General features: G+C 48.3%; 1 protein-coding gene and 1 pseudogene across 5 annotated transcripts in view; both read left to right on the forward strand.

Moving 5' to 3' along the window:
- The window catches only part of FARP1 (FERM, ARH/RhoGEF and pleckstrin domain protein 1), a gene marked incomplete at its 3' end in the record, with an annotated part of 266,728 nt that overhangs the window by 22,754 nt on the left and 224,430 nt on the right, over window positions 1-19,544 (forward strand). The window lies entirely within an intron of this gene.
- On the forward strand, window positions 13,145-16,773 carry LOC306659600 (chloride intracellular channel protein 1-like; annotated as a pseudogene). The gene has a single exon. The product of its transcript is annotated as a chloride intracellular channel protein 1-like (transcript).

Raw genomic sequence — 19,544 nt, forward strand, 5'->3', positions numbered from 1 at the left:
CTGCTGGGTAAGTCCCTGACCTCCTGGCTCAATGTCTTTGATAAGCCTCTTTTGGAGGGTAGGCAGTTGGGGAAGGACCCTGGGGTATAGGGTCCTGCACATTTGCGTGCTGACTGCTCCCTGTTCCCCTGCCCCTCAGCCTCTCCTTCAGCATGAGCCTCTTGGTCTCTGGGGGAGGACTGCTCCATTGGATGGAGGACCTCTGAACATCACTTAGGCTACAAACCAGTGACTTTTCTGCGTCCCATCAGCCCAGAGTCAGTGGCCTGCCCCATTTGCTCTTGTCTCTGCTGTTAGCTATCTTTTTGTGTGTGTCCTTTAAACAATTTGTCCTCTGTCATTTTAGTAGGATTTTTAGTGGGAGAGGTGACAAAATCATGCGCTTCATCTGCCACGGTCAACTGGAAGCTCCTTGTCTTTTACCAGGGTAGAATATGAAAGGATTTGAGATTGACTCTCAAAGCAGGAATAGTACCAGACGTGAATTGTTTTTAAAATCATGCAAATGTTTTCAAGTATTTGTAATTAGTTTAGGACAATTTCTATGATTTACTTCAAGGCCCCCATCCCTCCCACCTGGCAGACTTAGGGGCAGCGCATCGGTGTGAATGACACGTTTGGGGCTGCCGTTCACACTTAGGTCCCCCGTGTGGATCCACACATGTTGTGCTTCGTGTTTTCGTCTCATTTTTCTCCCTATCATACAGAAAATCAAATTCAGCCGGAGAGATCCTCCCTGCGCATCTCCTGACTGCAGATGTTTCCACTCTGGCCGTGGGTGTTTGCCAGCTCCACATCAGCAGAGCAGTTTTCTTCTAGATGGAACAAAGGAAAGATGTCCCTGACGACGGGGCTGTGGAAGTCCTGTGGAGCTTTTCCTGGCCTCTGCTCTGGTGGGTGGATGGGGGAAAGTAGGAGACTTCCAGCTGCATAGCCTCCAGTGAGCCTGGGTAGGGAGGAATCCCGCAGAGCCTGTTGATTTCAGCCGGGCTGTTTGGGGCTGTCTTGGTGACCTTGAGCACCCAGTGATTGAGAAGAAGGAGAAACTAGTGGGATAAACACACTTCAGAAAATAGGGTATCCTTGGTTGGCAAGGGGACTGGACTGGGCTCAGACAGTGCCACTGAGCAGGTCTGAGGCCGGCTGGGTTGCTGGTCTCCTGAACCCCTCCGAATTTCCCCATTACCTCACTTCCCGCCGGCGCTGTAGCCACAAGGGTGACTGTGCCAGAGCTGTCTCTAACAAAGCACCCTGGAAATGCCCATCTACGAAACCAGCAGCTCTTTAAACAGTCAAGCTAAAGGGACAGGGAGAAGTTGCTCCCTGTTAGCCCTTCACCTGGCCACCTCTGGTTTCTTTTAGGTGTGGGGCGAGTGTGATGGTTTCCATGTTTATTTTTTGGAAAGTGGAGAGCTGATCATCTGCTTTTCAACACAGTGCTGACGCCTGCATTTCTTTGTACAGGATTTTACCAGGCCCTTGACGTGCATTTAAAGAAAAAAAATTCTCTCTCCTTGAACATCTGTGCAGATCAGCTGGGTGGGGGTCCAGAGCCCAGGGAGAGTGTGGGATAATTTAGCACATTCTGAAAGCTGGAATGAGAGACGACAGAGCCGCAGTATTGTATTGGACTGGCAGTGGCCCAGTAGCCAAGGCAGACCGACCAACTGTGCCAAAAAGATGCATTCCGAGTGCTGCATATTCTCATTTTGAAAAATGTGCGGTAGATAAGTGGGAAAATATGTATTCTGGCGCTTTGTAAATAAAGGTAGTTAAGGATGTCTGTCATCCTCCCGTCTTTAGCTCTGGTGTCGGATATTCACATTAAAAAAAAAAAAAAAAAACAAGCGAATTCGTGGCTCCATCAGGTTGGCATCCGGCCTCTTTCCAATTCTGCACCGTGTCACTGCGTCTCAGCCTTCTGCACAGCTTTCAGCCGGGGAGTCTCAGATTTAATTAGGTCATTTGTTCTTGAGGGTTCTGTTCTCCCAAAGCAGGGGAGGGAGTTTTCTGGGCAGTTGGCGTACACAAAAAGTCCACAGCAAGTTGTTCCTTCGTCCACTTGAATTTCAGGTGGTGCTGATGAAGGTTCCTCGTGAGGAACTTTGGCTATTTCAGAAGAGCCATCGAGCTGGTGAAAAGGTCTTCCGGTTTTGGTTTTCATGTGCTCTAAGTTTTTGCCTCTGGACCTGGAGGCTTTGAGTCCTGAGGGGTTTGTGACCCTGGAATGCCGGCCTGTGAGGTGTTCTGGGGATTTCACAAGGCCTAACAGGAAGCCCGTGGTCATGGGGTGGGGGTGGGGGCTGTCTCAGTAAGTCCCTGCCAGCTAAGGAGACCATCAAAGTGGTTTTGCCCGGATTTTTCTTGCCTTGGTGTGGAAACACTGTCTCAGATGGTCAGGACTTACTGACTGGTACATGTGCCTTTAAGGCATAGAGAGGAGCCAGTGGGGGTGGGGGTTGTGGAGAGGGGAAGAGAGGGAAATGGGGAGGGTGGATACAAAGTCCGTTTTGTGTAGAGATGTCACACAGAAGCACACTATTTTATTGAATTAGTGTGCACCAATTGTAATAATAATAATAATAATAAGGAGCTCAGGCTAGTGTGGCTTAACTGCAGCCTGTGTGTTGCTTTGCACTGGGGCTTGGGGCTGGGTGTGACAGGGATGGGGACCTGATCTGCGTAGGATAGAGCGCCAGAAGCCACAGCCCTAGCTGGACACCACTGTCTCCTCCAGCTCACTGTGTAAGATGGGGCAGCACTGACCGGGGACAGGCCTGTTCATGGCGACTCAGGCAAGGTGTGAGGGATCCACCACAACTTGGTGACTCAGAGCACGGTGACAGGAAGGCCTTGGGCACTGTGTGGACTCCCGGGAGTCCTGAGTTTCTCCTTACCTTCAAGCTCCAGAATGCTCATCTCGTATACTGAGAACACAGAGAAAAGACCGAAGGAGTTGACCAGGGTGTTAGCAGTCGGGTTTACGTATCGGTGAACCAAAGACCAGACGAGCAATGCTTAGCAGTGGGGACCATCAGCTGAATTTTGCAAATGATCGCTGATGAACCCCGTTGTGCTATTTTAAAATGGAATTTTGTATCCCTGTCCATATCTCCCTCCATACACTAATGACCCCTCCGGATGTTTTCAAAGGCCTTCGTTAACGAAATTCACGCCTGGCTCCTTCCAGCACACGTCGGGAGGTCCAAAATGTACTCGAGTGTGATGAGGACGCTCCAGGGCAGCTGTCAGGAGCACCCTGGGGCAGGAGCGTAGAGGCCGAGCTAAGAAGTGGTGCCTACGTTCCATAGTCTTTCTGTGCAGATTCCAGGTGTTTTCAAAGCCTCGGGAGTGAATAAAGTAGCCTTTTGACAGACTGACCGACACTGAGGGGCTTGAGGGGTCCCAGGAAGTCACTGTGCGCAGCCCCGTATCGCTGTCTTTGGCAAAGACCATCCTCAGAGGAAGCTGCATGTGAGTGCAGAACTCGGGGCACTTGCTGGGATACCCACACTGGTTGCCGCCTCTACTGTCCTTCTCTCCCCTGAGTGACAGCTGGTGGCACTGAGGCAGCCCAAGCTCTGGGTCTGGGGTGTCTAAGCACTTTAAATATGTTAATTTGCTTTCTTCTTAAAGTTACATGTGAGGAAACAGAGGTACAGAGAGGTCAAGTGACGTGTCCAAAGTCACACAGCTGGCAGATGACAGAGCTGTGATTTGAACCCAGTCTGGCTCCTGGGATTGTGCATTCAACCTCTACCCTGCCTCTGACCGACACCTAGGCCAGGGTGACCAGGGGGCGGGGTTCAAGGGTGAAGGGGGTGTTGCATTCTCTCTGCAGAAGATGCGTGTGTGGGTCACAGCCGGGCTGGGTGGCTTGATTCGGTTGACCTTTCAGTAGCACATCACTGTCGAGGTGGCTGTTCTGCCAGCCCTTCAGAAACAGGAGCGTAAGCCATGGTCTCTGTGTTCAAGGGATCACAGCCAGAGTCCGGATATGGGGTAGGTTCTTACGAGAGTCCATGCAATCCAAGTCACAGTTCCTGTTGACCCCAGCTCCAGGGAGCCTGGCGGGAACTTGTCTCGGGAGAGGAAGAGGTGCTGTCCTGAGTGGGATTATGTTGGCCTCAGCCAGACAAAACCACAGGAGCCTACCACACGGGAGCTCCCCCTGGGCTCTCTGGCTCTGCTCCTAACTGAGCTTCTTCGCTCCTCCTTTCCATGACTCCTAGCTCCACCCTCTCCACCATCCAGCCTTGGATGTGTCAGTCATTCCTTCTGTTTGTCTGTCTCTCTTTCTTTGAAAGGAAAAAAAAAGTGAATTGCAAAAGAAACACACAATATAAAATGTATCCCCTCAACTTTTTTTTCATGATACTGGGGGTTGAACCCCAGGGTGCTCAACCACTAAGCCACATCCCCAGCCCTTTTTATTGTTTTTTATTTTGAGGCAGGGCCTTGCTAAGCTGGTGAGGCTGGCCTCAGACTTGAGATCATCCTGCCTCAGCCTCCAGACCCATTGGGATTATAGGTGTGTCCCATATACCTGACCCTCTCCACCATTTTTATGTTCAGTTCGGTAATTAATTGTGTCCACGTTGCTGTGTAACAAATCTTGACCTTTATCTTGTACAACTGAGACTGTGCACCCCTCTCCCCAGCCCCTGACACCCACCATTTTGCCCGTTTCCATGATTTTGGAAGCTCTGGATGCCTTATATAAGCGGAGCCAGCCAGTGTTTGCGTCCGACTTGTTCCTCTTAGTGTGGCACCCGGGGGTTCATCCACTCTGTAGCTGGCATGCGTGGGATGTGCCTCCGCCTGACCGCTGGTGGTCTCCGCTCTCTGGCTGGGGTGAATCTCGGCAGTCCCTGCGGGCGGTCCTGCGGCTGTCCTCCCAGAGGTGAGTGAGCCGGCTCCCGTCTCATCAGTCCTCCTGCTTCTCAGTCCTTAAGTGCACGTAGGTCTTCCTCTTCTCGACCACAGCCAACCCCGCCACTCTTCCCCAGACGTTCCCCTGCCCACCTCTTTGTCTGCGCCCAGATGGATTCCTTGACCGGGGCATCTTCCTCTAACGTGCCGTTTCCCGCCGATTCCTGCTGGCACCGCTCCGTCTGCTCGCAAGCCGATGGTGGCCAGCCTGGAACACATGCATTTTTTACAAGTGTGGTTTATTTTTCATTTTTTCCGGGACTGGCGATGGAACCCAGGGGGGCTTTAGCATTGAGTTTCATCCCCAGCCCTTTGAAAGGGTGTTTAAAAGTAATATGTGGGAGCTGGGGCTGTGGCTCAGTGGTAGAGCACTTGCCTAGTGTGTGTGAGGCACTGGGTTCGATTCTCAGCACCACATACAAATAAATAAAATAAAAGTCTAAAAAAAAAAAAACCTGCTACTGTTTAAAAAAAAAAAAAAAAAAAGTAATATGTGCTCAGTGCAGAAAATAAAAGCAACAATAAAAGGGAAATGCACACGTTGCTAACCTTCCCCTCCAAGACGGCCATGGCGACAGCGTGGTGAATACTCTTTCCTCTGTTCTTCTGTTTTCATCACACCGCGTGTGTAATTCTGTAGCATGCTTTAATTTTTCCTTTCCTTTCTTTTCTTTTTTTGGAGACGGGATCTTGCTATGTTGCCCAGACTTAACTGGAACTCCTAGGCTCAAGGGATTTTCCTGCCTCAGCCTCCTGAGTCACTGGGACAACAGCCTCTATGACTATGTCCTCCCTAGTTTTTTAAAATAAAAATAACTTGTACTCATTTTAAATTTAAAAAAAATATTTACTTTATAATGAAAATCAGTGCTGCCTGGTCCCCACACACCAATTCCTGGAACCTAAGATGATCCATTTTAGATATTGTAACATTTTTTGTGTGTGTGTTTAAGTTTTGAAATAACTTGTTTATATGATTCAAGTTGATTCTAATTCCTTTTTTTTTTTTTTTTTTTTTTTTTTGGTACAGGGAATTGAACCCAGGGGCACTTAACCACTGAGCCACACCCCCAACCCTATTTACATTTTATTTAGGGACAGGGCCTCACCAAGTTGCTGAGGCTGGCTTTGAACTTGGGATCCTCAGCCTCCGGAGCCGCTGGGATTACAGGCGTGCGCCACCACACCTGGCAATTCTAACTCTTAATTGTTCAGAGTTTTGCCATCAAGTGGCACGTGTGATTTCTTTTTCAAATGTCGGCTTTACCTGTACACTCGCTGTGGAGACGGTTAACCCACCCTGACCTCCCACACCCCCCAACACTGCCGCTGGGCCATCAGGGAGGAGTCGTGTGGCTCTGTTCCCAGCCGCCAGAGCACCCCACTTGAGGACACGAGGGGAGTCATTCACAATCTAAAGAACAACAGTTGCTGGCTAGTTCTCTTTGGGCTGTGATTCCATATTTTTCTTTCCTTCGACTGTCTGATTGGTCCCCTTCTTTCCCGTTGGAATATTTCTTGAAGCAGCTGCTTATCTCCGGTCACTTGCATTTCAGTTGCGAGGCACTTGCAAGCTGCTGGACTCTACGTGTCAGTGGGTCCTGTACACCGGTGCCTCTGCCTTGTGGGATTTGGCTGGAATCCACCTTTTCTCCTGGCGTGTGCAGGTCCTTCCTGCTGAGTTCCCCAGTTTGCAGAGATGACCTCTGTGACCCTCTGTGGGGTGTGAGCTTTGCTGCAGGACCTGCTGTAGATGTGGGCTGGCGAGGGGAGGCCTCACAACGAGGGGTACAATGTTCGAGTAACCCCCCATTTTCCGTACAGTGCTCCACTTCACCTTTGGGTTGTTCCTGTCCCTTTGTGCACAGGTCCACTGGATTTGGTCTCAGGAGGGAGGCGCCTGCTTCTGCCGGGCTAGGGACAGGGCTGGCATCTGGTCCTGTGTGCGACCCGTTTTCAAGAAGCCTGCAGCTTCCTCCTCAGTAAACCTCCTTCAGTTCAATGTCTTCTAAATATTACTGATGTTCTTATTTTCTGCCTCTTTCTCTGACTCCCTTGGAATGCTGCCTTTTTGATTTAATAATTATCATTTAGTGGGCTTTGGCGGGGACCAGAGATGAACCCTGAGGGCAGCCTGTTGGTTCAAAGAGGAATGTTGGGCTCCCTTCTCTTGGTGACCTTGTTCCTGGGACACTTAGGAGTTCCCCAAATGTGCATTTCAGTGCCCGCAGAGTGGACAACGGTGCGATTCTGCTCTGCTTTATGTTCTCAGTGTGTTTCTAGTTCGTTAGTATAATCCTCCATTTAATATCTTTATAGGCTTTGTCCTCTCTTTACAGCTGCTTTCTTAAGGTAATTCCTAGAATTAGAATCACCTTGTTCAACTACGTGTCTTTAAGACCCTGGATTGCGTCTTTGCAGCTTGCGTTTTGAAATAGTTGTACCAGTGTCTGCTCTCTGCCAGGGCAGGCGAGGGCATGCCCACTGGAGGTGGAAAATATCAGGGGAACCAAATTATCTTGAGTAATTCTGTCAGCCCACATGCTTTGAAGCCTGGACTCAGCAGGAAGTCATGTCCTAGCTGGGCGACCTTGAGCAAATGAGTTAACTACTCTGGAGCTGTTTCATCCCCAAGAAGTGGGACATAATAGGAATAATAGCACATGGATGGTCTAAGTTTAGATTTTGTTGCTGGCAAATATGGAAAACAAAACCAGTACAATCACTTTTTAGGTAGTAATGACTTGTTTATTTATTTGTTTTTTTTTTTGTCCTTGTTGCTAAAAGGTAACTTGTTTGGGGAAAATATTACATTCTTATTACCAAAAAAAGAAAAATTTTAACAAACTCACCCCGAATCTCACCATTTATAGATGTGATGTTAACATTTTGCCTGCTCCGTCTGGAACTTGCTAGAGGCAAAGTCAGAAAGATGGATGGGACCTTTAGCATAGATGTAATTTTACCTAAAGGTATAAAATAAAATTGATTAAAGTAGAAAAAGGAAACTGAAGAGAAACTGAAAGAATTTCCCCAGGAGATTAGAGGTATCTTTTGAAAACCAAATTTATGAGAAAAGATGATAAATTTTAAGAGATTAGAATAATTCCTCATAAGCTTCATATTTCAAAAGTATATACAGATATACTTTCTCCTTTGAGAGTAAAAAAAAAAAAAAAACCTGCAGCATTTACCTTAGGCTGCCTCCCTTATCCCAGCCTTCAAAATTTTATCAGTTAATTATGAATTTCACAATATAAAGGATTGTGACACTTACATTCAGTTCTAATGCTGAATTTCCAGAACTCCTTTGCTCAGTCGTCTTTGGGGTGGGTTCAACCTCTGTTACTGGTCTTTTTATCATGGTTTTTGCTCGTCCTGAATTTCAATTTGACTCCCTCTTGGTTGGCTGGATTTCACTGGCAGCCTGTTTTATTTAAAGATGTCCTGGGGCTTCTGCCTCCTTTGGCTCTTAACTCCTTGGCCATGGCCGTGTCTCACCTTTGTATTTGAAGGATGATTTGGCCGAGTACCAAGGGTCTGGTCAGATGTTTTGTGCTCAGTATTTTAGAGATCTTTCTTTCTCTTTTTTTTTGCCTTGAATGTTCTGGAGGAGAAAGCCGAGGCCGGGTTTGTGTTCTCCCTTGCTCACGACGAGCTTTTTCCATTGAATGTGCCCATTTGATTATTTCATTCCTTTTGAAGTTTAGAGTTTTTTTTTTTTTGTTTTTTTTTTTAATCTTAATTCTAATTTCTTTCTTATTACCAAAAAAGAAAAATTACCAGGGATTGAAGCCAGGGGTACTTAACCTCTGAACCACATCCCTGTCCCTTTTTATTTTTTATTTTGAGACAGGATCTCACTAAGTTGTTGAGGCTGGCCTCCTAATTGTGATCCTCCTGCCTCAGCCTCCCAACTCATTGGGATTAGAGGCATGCGCCACTGTACCCAGCTTGAAATTTGGACCTTTATAGCATGTTTGAACACTGGCTGTTCTATGTCACTTTCCTGGAACTTCTTATTCTATAATAGCTACAGATTCAAGTTTGTATCAGAAGGTTCTTAAGATCCTTTAATATTCGTGCATATTTTCGAGTAATGCTCACTTTTCAGGACCTGCAGTTCCTGTGTTCCTTCTCTGTGTCCTCCAAATCCAGCTGTTTGTGTAATCCTTTGTGTAAAAGTTACCTCTTAGCAACTTGCTACATTGTTCCTTTTCATTGTTTCAAGTGGCTTTCTCAAGTTTGTTCCCTGAGTCATTCTTGCAGGTGCTTCTTCCTGATTTATTAGTGTGGCTGTGTGACCTCCATTCTGTGATTCGTTTTTAGTCCGTTTCCTTCTTCAGCTCAACTAGTCCATTTAAGCTCTCTTTGACTGATGATGATCAATCTTTTGGAACTTCACTTCTGATCTGCGAGCCCCCCTTTCGGCTTTCATATTTTCGAGTGACACGAACTCTTTTCTGTGAATGTGGTCTGTTGCCTAGGTTTTCAGGGCCAGCTTCCTGGGTAGGGGACCTGAGCAGCCACGCAGGCTCCAGTGTGGACGGATGCTCTGCTTTCCGTGTCTTGAAGTTCTTCTTGACTTTCATTTCGCAGTGGCTCCTCTTGATCGCTTTCATGCTGCCTGCTATCACGTGCCTGCGCCCCTATTTCTAATCACCCATCTCCGAAAGGGCCTGAGCTGTCTGCTGCGAGAACTGAAGTGCACCAGGCGCGGTGGCGCACGCTGGTGGTGCCAGCAGCTCCGGAGGCTGAGGCAGGAGGATCACGAGTTCAAAGCCAGCCTCAGCAACCTAGTGAGGCCCTAAGCAACTCAGTGAGACCCTGCCTCTAAATAAAGTACAAAATCAGGCTGGGGGTGTGGCTCAATGGCTGAGTGCCCCTGGACTCAATCCTCAGTACCAACCAGCCAACAACAACAACAACAACAAAAGGCTGAAGTGAATCGTTTGCCTTCAGTGTTTGGCTTTGAGGAAGCTGGTGAGTCTCTCACGCCCAGGCCTCAGGTGGGCATGGTGGTTGTCCCCTCACCCTTCCCCTTCCCGAGACGGGTCCAGGCCAGGTCCTAGATATTAAAATGGCATCCATGTGGTTCGTCCTTCCCCTCCAGCTCCGCAGACAGCTGGCCGCATTTTAACTTATGAAATACTCACGAGGGAGGACGATGGCAGATCCCAAGACCCGGCAATATGTTAACATGTCATTTTTAAATGGCCTGCTGGGATAGGCATAGATTATTTAATAATTGGAGAATTATTCACAGTGTGGGCGGCGTGGCGTGCTGGCCAGCGGTGCGCTCTGAGCCCGCCCGCCTCTCCTCTCCGCCCTGCGCGGGTGTCGACCGTCGGTGGCACGAGTCCCCCGCCACCTCCGTCCAGAGCCTTCTCACCCTCCTGTCAGAGGCTCCCATCGGTCACCTCCCCCTTCCTCGCCCGCCCCCACCCCTCGGTGGCCACCATTTGGCTCCTGTCCCCGAACAACCTCCCTGGGTAGGCGCGTCAGAGGACGTGTCTTCGTGACTGTGACTGCCGTACCGCACCCAGCAAGGCACCCCGCTGTTCGTCCACGTCTCGGTGTGTCACAGTTATCTCCGTCAAGGCCGGGTGACATCACACGGCATGTAGACGTCACGTTTTGTTTATCCAGTGTCAGTGACACTGGGTCACGTCCCCCTTTCGGCCCTCGTGGATTAAGAAGCTGCGACCTGGATGAGCAAGATGCGAAGTGTCCCTTCAGGTCCCTGCTTTGACGGCTGGGTGCGGGACCAGGGGCGGAGTGGCGGCTCGTGGGGTCCCCGCGCTCTCCTCCACGGCTCCATCGTCAGGTCACGCATTTTTCAATGGAGAAGGTAACCGGCTTTCCACAGGGCTGGCGTTGGTTTGGCCGCGTCCCCTCCGCGCGCTTCCTCCGGTGACCGTCCTTCCGTCCGGAACGTCTGAAGCAGGAGGCTCTCTCGGCCCTGTTCAGAGCTGAGGCGTTGTCGTGGGACAAGGCACAGCAGGGAAGGTACCCGAGGGAATCCGAGGGGACCAGGAGGGGTTCAGGGAGGAGGCGGCACTGGAGGTGGCCCCTTGGTGGAGGAAGGAAGTGCTAGCAGGTGGGGACTTGGGAAACGTAGTTCTGGCAGGGGTCACAGCGGGAGGTCATGGGCCCCGAGGGGAAGTAGAGAAAAGTGTGGAAAGGTTGGTTCAGTGTCACCATGAGGGTCTTGAATGCGAGGCTGGGTGGTTCCTTCAGGTGTGCAGGTCCTGGGGGCTGTGACAGACTTTTCCATGGGGCGTGACCTGACGGTGGCAGAACTAGGGACAGGGTGGTCTCCCACGTGAAGCTGGCACTGTAATCGCAAAAATCATGTGGCTGTGGAAATCTGGTGGGGCATCCGAGGGACAAATGCAGATGGCTCGTTCCGCTTTCCTCTGTTGCCGCAGCGTCTGTGACCGGCTGATCCGCTCCCTCCCAGCGTGTCACCTTCCCACCCTTGTTGAACGCATGCTGTCCCACGGGCGCCCGTCGCTCACGCTTTAGGGAGCAAGTCTGATTCTCAGGACAGTTGCTTGTGACCTGGGGAGGCATTCCCACGCGCTGGTCCCCGTTCCTGGAACAAGCGCACCCTCAGGCGCTGAAGTCCCTCTGAGTGGGCAGTGTCTGCCCTCCCGCCCCTCAGCTGACGCGACAGCTGACTCAAGCGGGCCATCAGCACCCCTCAGGGTGTGCGGGCTCCTCCCGGGGCTGCCATCGTCCATGTCGTGGCCGTACCCTTGGGGACACGGACCCTGTCACTGACAGCCCTGGAGGTCTGGGACATCTGCTGTGAAAAGGCAGCTCAGCAAGTGTCTGTCAAGTTGTGAAGTTTTGAGGTCTGAGCCTCGACGACCAAGTGGACCTGGGTGCCTCATCAGGGCCTCCTGGTGGCCTTGAGGAAGGGGACAGCCGAGCGTCCCTTTCGGCCCTTGAAGGACCCTCTTCTAGAGGGGCGTCTCTGAGCAGCCCGCTCAGGACTGTGTGGGGTGAAAACAGGAACGGGGTCCTGCTGGTCCCGTACACCTCGCAGCCCAGTGAGCCTTTAATGGATGTTGGCCCGGCGTGTCCCAGGGAGAGCTCTGGGCCTCGTGGGCCAGGGTGCCTCTCACCGTGAAACTCCACAGGGAGGGCGACCGCAGGCCCTGGCGCTCCTCCAGCTGGGCAGGTGTCAGGCCTCACCCACCTCCCAGCATCCCTGTCCTCCAGGGAGTCCTTCCTCTCCTACTGGTGATGACTGATGCTCCCCGCGAATGGCTGGGCGCCCTGGTGGGTGCTGGCCCCAGGGACGTGCTTGTTGAAGAGGACTGAGGTGGCGTGAGGAGCACTGGCCAGGGTCACAGCCTTCTGCGCTCTGGGGGGCTTTAGGTTGAGGGGGCCCAGGAGACAGGCTGAAGGTTGTGATGGTCAGAAATGAGGTTTTTTGAGGGGTCATCCTGAAACCCCACAGGAAGGACACGGAAGGTGCATTTAAGGCCTTTCATTTTAATTGCCCTCGGAAGTCCTTTGCCTGCCTAAGTCACCATGGCCGTTTCAAGTTCACAGAGGGGACCTGTTCACCTCAGTCAGCGTCACAGGCAGAGGGTCGCAGCTTTCGATGACCAGGGAGTAATTAAAGATTCTGTGAGGAAACCTGGTTTTATAATGAGCGGCTCAGAAAAGGATTTGAGTAAATGATGAATTAGTTAACCAGATTATGCAAATCGTAGGAATAAAAATTCCCTAACCAACCAATATATATTCAAATTAAATACATATTCGATAGAGAGAATATTTATTATTGCAGTGTGTATTAAAAAAAGACTTTTCAAGTTGGGCATAGTTGGGTTTTTAATTTAAAAACAAGTTTGAGGCCTCACATAATAAATGTGTTTTGCATTTTTATGTTTAGTTTCCCAGGGAAGATTTCAAATGTGGATAAACTGTCATAATTTCAGGATCTACAGTTGAGATGTGTGATTTCTCTTAACAAAAACCTTTCAGGCGATTCTTGTTGAAAAGCTTAATTGTTTTTACCCTTTTTCGTTGAAGTTCATCTTTTTATCACACAGGGTTTCTTTTACTAGAAATGTCTATAGCTAGAGACTGAAATCTGCCCTTCTTCCCTCCCTCCCTCCCTCCTTCCTTCTTTCCTCCCTCTCCCCCATTCTTTCTTTCTTCCTACCTGTTGTCATTGTCCTTTCCTCTCGTCCCTACACCCTGGTTTTTGTCACCACGCCTGCAACAGTTTCATGTTAGCTTTTCTCCCTTTGAGCTGCTCTGCTGAAGATCTGGAATGGTGGTGGGATTAAAGCAATCTCCACTCCTTTGTATAATATTTGTAAAGGAAAATGAGCATGCTCTCCTTTTCTGCTAGGTCGTTTTGCATTGATACAGGAACAATCACCATGCAAGACCTTTTAGGATGGATTCTGTTCAGCATGGTCTCTCAACCTGATCCTTAAGATGTGGCAAAAGTCTTTGGCCGTGCTTTCCAGAGGGACAGTCGTTAGAAGCCAGCGCTTAGAGAAACTCCTACTTCAGCATCTCTACCTCTCTGTGTGTTTGTCTTGCACCCTTTGCTGCCTTCCAAACTTATGGGTCACCTTCATTTGCTTCTCATAAGAAATTCTCAGTGCGCTGCCTTCCCAGCATGCAGAGATGACAGGCCTAATGACCTTTGGGGATCTACGACTATCATTTCTATTCTTTTATTTTTTAAAATGTAATAACAGTTATGTGGGTAGATCTGGACTCCAGAATACCAAGTGCAAGTGTTGTAAATGGGCCAACTCTCCGGCTGCCTTCCTGGACCCACGTAGGCCCAACCCTCCCGAAGAGCAGACGCTGGGCTCAGAACTGGGCAGTACCTCGGCTGAGGCATTGTGGGAAGTCCCAGCCCTGCCTCAGCTACCACAGTCCCTCTGATGCATTCCTCCCACTTCTAAGAGCTTGTCACTTTGACCTCTGAGAACCGGCCTATGGTATCAGCACCAAGATGCAACCCTAGGGGTCTTTGACCAGGTGAAATGGACACTGGGGATGTTGAGTTGGGCTTCAGAACATGCTTCTCGGTGCATATGGAGTCATAAAAATTCCTTAGGCCTTCATACTGTCGTTCTGCATCATGGCGGCCCAGACTTTCCAGGGTTGGTTTGGGAACCTTTTCACTCTGTGACAGTGGAGAATGATTTTGGGGTTCTAAGATTTCATCAGTACAGAAGTAAATATTTGCAGTACAACCTGGTCATGATCTGTAGACTACCAAGATGAATTTCATCCTGATTATGAAGGCATTCTAGACCATTACTTTATTTTAGAATTTCTTTCCTTCCTGCACTGTAACAGTAAATCTAGTCTTTCAGTTAAAGGAGAAAAATGGCTTAAGATCCTAAAACCCCAGCAAGTTAAATTGTTTGCCTCGGACATCCAGATCCTGTCTATGTATCCTTAGTCATTTATGAAGCAATTTTGCATTCGTTTTAAAAAATTATTATACCAAGTGGAGTTTCCTGTGTTGTAGAGTCTTCATGTTTATAATTTGAGTACATACTGTTCCAGGGAGTAGATGCACCATAACTTGGTTATAGATGTTTTGAGTTAGCATTAATGTAAATAAATGTAATAGCATTAATGTAAGAGTATTTTTGTGCTTAAAGCCTTTTGGTTCCCTGGAATGATTTCCCAAAGCTAAATTCTCATAAATGGCGAATTGCAGGGAGCCTATGGTATTTATGTTATTGGCACATAATTGATTTCTGCCAACGTCATATCATGTTGCCAGCAATATTGGCAACATAACATTGACTGTTACTTGTTATATTTTTAAAAAATACTCTCTAAAAATTTTCTTTTGAGAAATTGAAAATGAGAAAAAGAAGAAACAGGGGGCATTAATTCACCTATGCAGGTAGTAAGAAAAGACTTGGCTCTGCTAATCTTAAACTGGCATTTTATCAAATAGAGTTTTTGAGACGCCTGTGTTCCTGCAGTCTTTATCTAAGCCACAAGTTGCACGTGTGTGCGCACCTACACGTGTGTATCAGGCTCGGCAACCTTTCACGAGCAAGAAGTCGCATGGCAGCCTTTGTCTTTGGACAGCTGTGGTCACTGAGTCCCAGAAAACCAGACTGCTCTGTGTTCATCTCTCTCAGAGAAGAACTGAGCTCCCGTGGAAGTGACCAGCCGCCTTCTCCACTTGGGCCTGTCAGAGTAGGTAGGATCACAGACCATGAAGAGACGTCCTGTGCAGTGTTTGTTCCTGCTACGTTTCCTCTGGGTGCTCTCTGTGTCAGTGATTTGTCATCGGAAATGTGATGTGCACGCCTTGCACGCCTTCACTGAGCAGTTAATAAACTGGTGTGTTATAAGAATGGAGCCTTGTCTAGGATTTAGTTTAAGATGTTCTTGAATGGTTCAGAACTCTTTGGGCATGCTCTTGAAGTTGCAGTCTACGTTACTGTCACCAGCCCTCTGTCCTGTCTAATGCATGATCACTTCATGAACATTTCTTCCAAATGCCTTACTGAAATCCAGCTATGTTATGGCTAATGATCTCTGATCTCCCAGCCTGGAAATCTGTCAAAGATGGGAAAGGAGGCAATTGTGACTTGATTTGCTTTTAATGAAGTCATCTTAGTTTCAACTGACCACTGTTTCCCGTAAGTCCTTTTATTTAAAATGATCTGTTTGGACAAGCCCCTAGCAGGATATTCTAATATCTGCAACTACATAAAATTAATACATTTTTTAGTTATACTGCCTTCTAGATGGATTTTCGGTGGCCTTGTCCTGCTGTATAAAGTACTCTTCATGGAATTTCGTGTTACAGAAATTTTGCATGTTAATTTAAAGACACTGTCATACCTACCCATATTGGTTCCTTCTGACTACTAATAGGCTTATTGCTCTTCCTATGACTTCTTTACCTTGTAATTAGCTACACTTGATTATTAGCATTGACTAAGATAATTATTAATCACAACTAAATATTTAATAAAAATAGAGTAGTGTTGGAATGGCAACAATTTTTTATTGTGGTCATAATAAATATAGAACTGTAGGGATTTTCATCGTTGAGACCATTCTTAAGACCCACTGTTGAAGTTTTGCTATGTGGGGCACATAAAATAAATCCCTGTCCTGGTCCCCAACGCAACCATGGCTGAAGAACAACCCCAGGTCGAATTGTTGGTTAAGGCTGGCAGTGAGGGGCCAAGACTGGACAGTGCCCCTTCTCCCAGAGACGATTCACGGTGCTCTGGCTCAAGGGAGTCACCTTCAGCGGCACCACTGCTGACACCAAGAGGGCTGGGACAGTGCAGCCCCCATTCCTGCCATAAGGTACTGAAGCACACACACAGAACAACGGGACTAAGGAATTTCTGGAGGCAGTGCCGGGCCCTCCCAGGCATCCAAAGCTGGCAGCTCTGAATCATGAGTCCAACACAGCTGGGCTGGATATATTTGCCAAATTTTCTGCCTACATCAAAAATTGGAACCGAGCACTCAGTGATAATTTGGAGAAGATTTTAGATGATTACTTGACATCCCCCCTCCCAGAAGAAGTGGATGAGACCAGTGCTGAAGATAAGGGCCTCTCCCAGAGGAAATTTCTGGATGGCAGTGAGCTCACCCTGGCCGACTGCAACCTGTTGCCAAAGCTCCACATAGTACAGGTGGTGTGTAGGAAGTACAGGGGATTCACCACCCCGAGGCCTTCGGGCGTGCAGAGGTACTTGAGCGATGCCTATGCTCAGGAAGCATTCGCCTCCGCCTGTCCAGATAACGAGGAGGTGGAGTTGGCCTGTGAACAAGTGGCCAAGGCCCTCAAATAGGCAATTTCTTCACAGAGGCCCAAGGCAGTTTCCACTTTGCAACCCATGGACACACTCCAAAATGGCCAGTAGGCAGAGAATCCTGGGGCACTTGTGCAGGACTCGGGGAAGAGTGGAGTTGGGGGGTGTGGAAAGACGGGGATTAAGGGTAAGATTTTTATTGTGGGGTGGAGTGGGTAGGACAACTTATTTCAGTAATAAAGAGTGAAAAATGTAAAATAAAATAAATCCCTGCTGATAGTCATTCCTGAGCTCTACACAGATCCTCTTTGTTGGTTTCCACCCCAGAGCAGCTTGATTACAAATGAAATGCATGAGGTACATGATAGACTCCACCTGTTGCTATAACAAAATAACTGGGGCTGAGTAATTTATAAAGAAAAGAAGTTTATTTTGGCCCATGGTGCTGAAGGCCCAGGAACGCACTACCAGCATCAGCTTGACTTGTGCTGCATCTAACTAATGGTGGAGAAGCAGCAAGGGAAACAGGCACACATGGAAGAAGCCCACATGTGGAACAGAGAAAGCCAAGGAAGCTGCCCTACTGCCTCATGACGGTGGAGCCTCCACGGTCTCATTACTTCTTGAAGGTTCCACCACCTCTCAAAACCACTGCCCTGGGGACCAGGCGCCAGCACTGGAGTTTTGCGGACCGACCGTATTCACACTGTGACATTTCCAGTCGAAGCAGAGGTGGACAAGGGAAGTTGAGAATGTTGAGTCAAGGGTTCGAGAAGTGGGTGGCTGTGTCCTCTGTCCTTGGTTGAAGTGTACCAAGGTTTGATGGCATTGCAACCACAAGCATTTCGGCTCACTCTTCAAAACAAGGACAAATCAAGACCTTTGATGGATGGTAGGTGACCTGGCGCAGCAGAGCTGGAGCTCACATCTGTGGTTCTCTCCAGCCACCCCCAGGCCCAGCGTCCTGGCAGCCTCTGCAGGGGGCCGCCAGTGTCCCCCGACCTGACCCGGGTTTCACCTTTCCCTGCGGGCTCCCTGCCATTTGTCCTGGAGAGGCCCTCTGCTCCCGGCTTCAGTTGGGTTTCCATTTCACACTGACTCTAAGTTCTTCTCGAAAGAAGAGAAATTCAAATCATGCGTACTACGCTCTCCCTGTTTCCGCGTGCCTGTCCCCACGTGCTCGGCAGTGTGTGTGTAAAGAAGGGCATGAGTAAAGAATCAACGTTCAGTTTTTTTAAAAAATGTTTTTAGATGTTGGCAGACCTTTATTTTATTCATTTATTTTTATGTGGTACTAAGAATCAAACCCAGTGCCCCACACGTGCCAGGCGAGCGCTGTACCACTGAGCCACAGTGCCAGCCAATGTTCAGTTTTTGAATGCCTTTATGTATTTGTATAGCCCCTGGGATTTTTTTTTTTTTGGTATTATTTATTATATGATTGCTATTGTCTTTTCTGGTTATAATGGAGTGGATAGTTTCCCACTTGTTTCGTCTCAGAATTCTCAGTTTAAATCCTACCTTTTCACAGTAGGACGTATTCTTTTTGTGTGTATTTCTTTGCTTAGGTAGGATTTTATGAAGAATGTTTTTGGGAAGGATAGCTTTCTATTAAAAATGTTCTTGTTTTGTTTGGGCCCTAGTAAAGTGAGTTTGGAATATAATTTTTTTTTTTTTAATTGTCTGAAAATTTGGAAGTTTGGGAAAAAATTCTCAGAAGGACTTAGTTATATAGATGTTGGGGAGAGGAAAATTCCATAATTATTTTCTGATGTTTTTTCCTTTTGGCCTATTCATATTTCCTGTAACAGATTATAAAGTTCTTTCATTGGTTAAATTTTATTTTGTTGTCTATTTTCTTTGTAGTCGGAAAATGCTTTGGACGTTTGTGCTCATTCTTGCTTACATTGATGTAGAATGCTCCTTGAAGTAGGGCTTGTGTAGGATAACATTTGCTTACATTCTCAATGTTAAAAATATCCTTAGTACTTTTATTCTTTTAAAAGAAAGTTCTTTCTCTAACCAGTGTCTTACTATAAAGTGGGATATTTGAGCTTGCAGATGCCTGGTTGATTTTGCTTTCGACTTGTCTAACGTTAGGCTTTGGGATCTAAGAGCAGGCCACAGCTACACACAACTCGTGGAGAGGTGAATATTTGTGTCCAGGTCACGTTGTTGTTTGAAAAGCTGGAGTATATATACTTGGTTCCTTTGGGCCTTTCCTTTTGTATGGATGTTGTGACTTCTGCCCTGACTGTGCCGGTTGGGTGGGGGATTCCACCTGGCGTGGCTTGTTGGGGCACCCTGGGGGACGCTGGTGCCTTCTAGATTTGGACTGTGGCCTGTCGCAGCCTGCGGGGGCCCCAGATGGAGAGGAGCAGGAGCGGCCCAGGCGAACCTGCTAGTGAAAGTCAGAACACAGCCTGGCTTTCAACCCGAGCTCCTGGGCCTTCCTGTGTCCCTTCTTGGCTCTTGCGTTTGTCTCTGATGCTCTCAGGAGACCCTCCTCCTCCAGGTACTCACCCCTGCAGATGCTGTGCTGAACTGCATTAAGGTATGCCGTCAGTGCCTAATGAATGGCACTTGCTACTGGGGTCAGCGCTTTGTGGGAAGAGGGACTTTTTAAGCTGTGTTCTCAACAGCTCCAGCAGTAGAAGCTCCGTGCTCTGGTGTGTCCTTGCAGTCTGACTGGCCTTTTCAGCCCGGAGCGACCTGGAGCTTGTTCCTGGAGCCCATGTCTCTCTGCTCTTTTGTTTCCTGCCGTGCGGCTGAGGGTGGGGTTGGTGTGTCTGTTTCCATCCAGCGTGTGCTCTG

Source organism: Sciurus vulgaris, assembly GCF_902686455.1.
Source record: "Sciurus vulgaris genome assembly, chromosome: 4".
Taxonomy (NCBI): domain Eukaryota; kingdom Metazoa; phylum Chordata; class Mammalia; order Rodentia; family Sciuridae; genus Sciurus; species Sciurus vulgaris.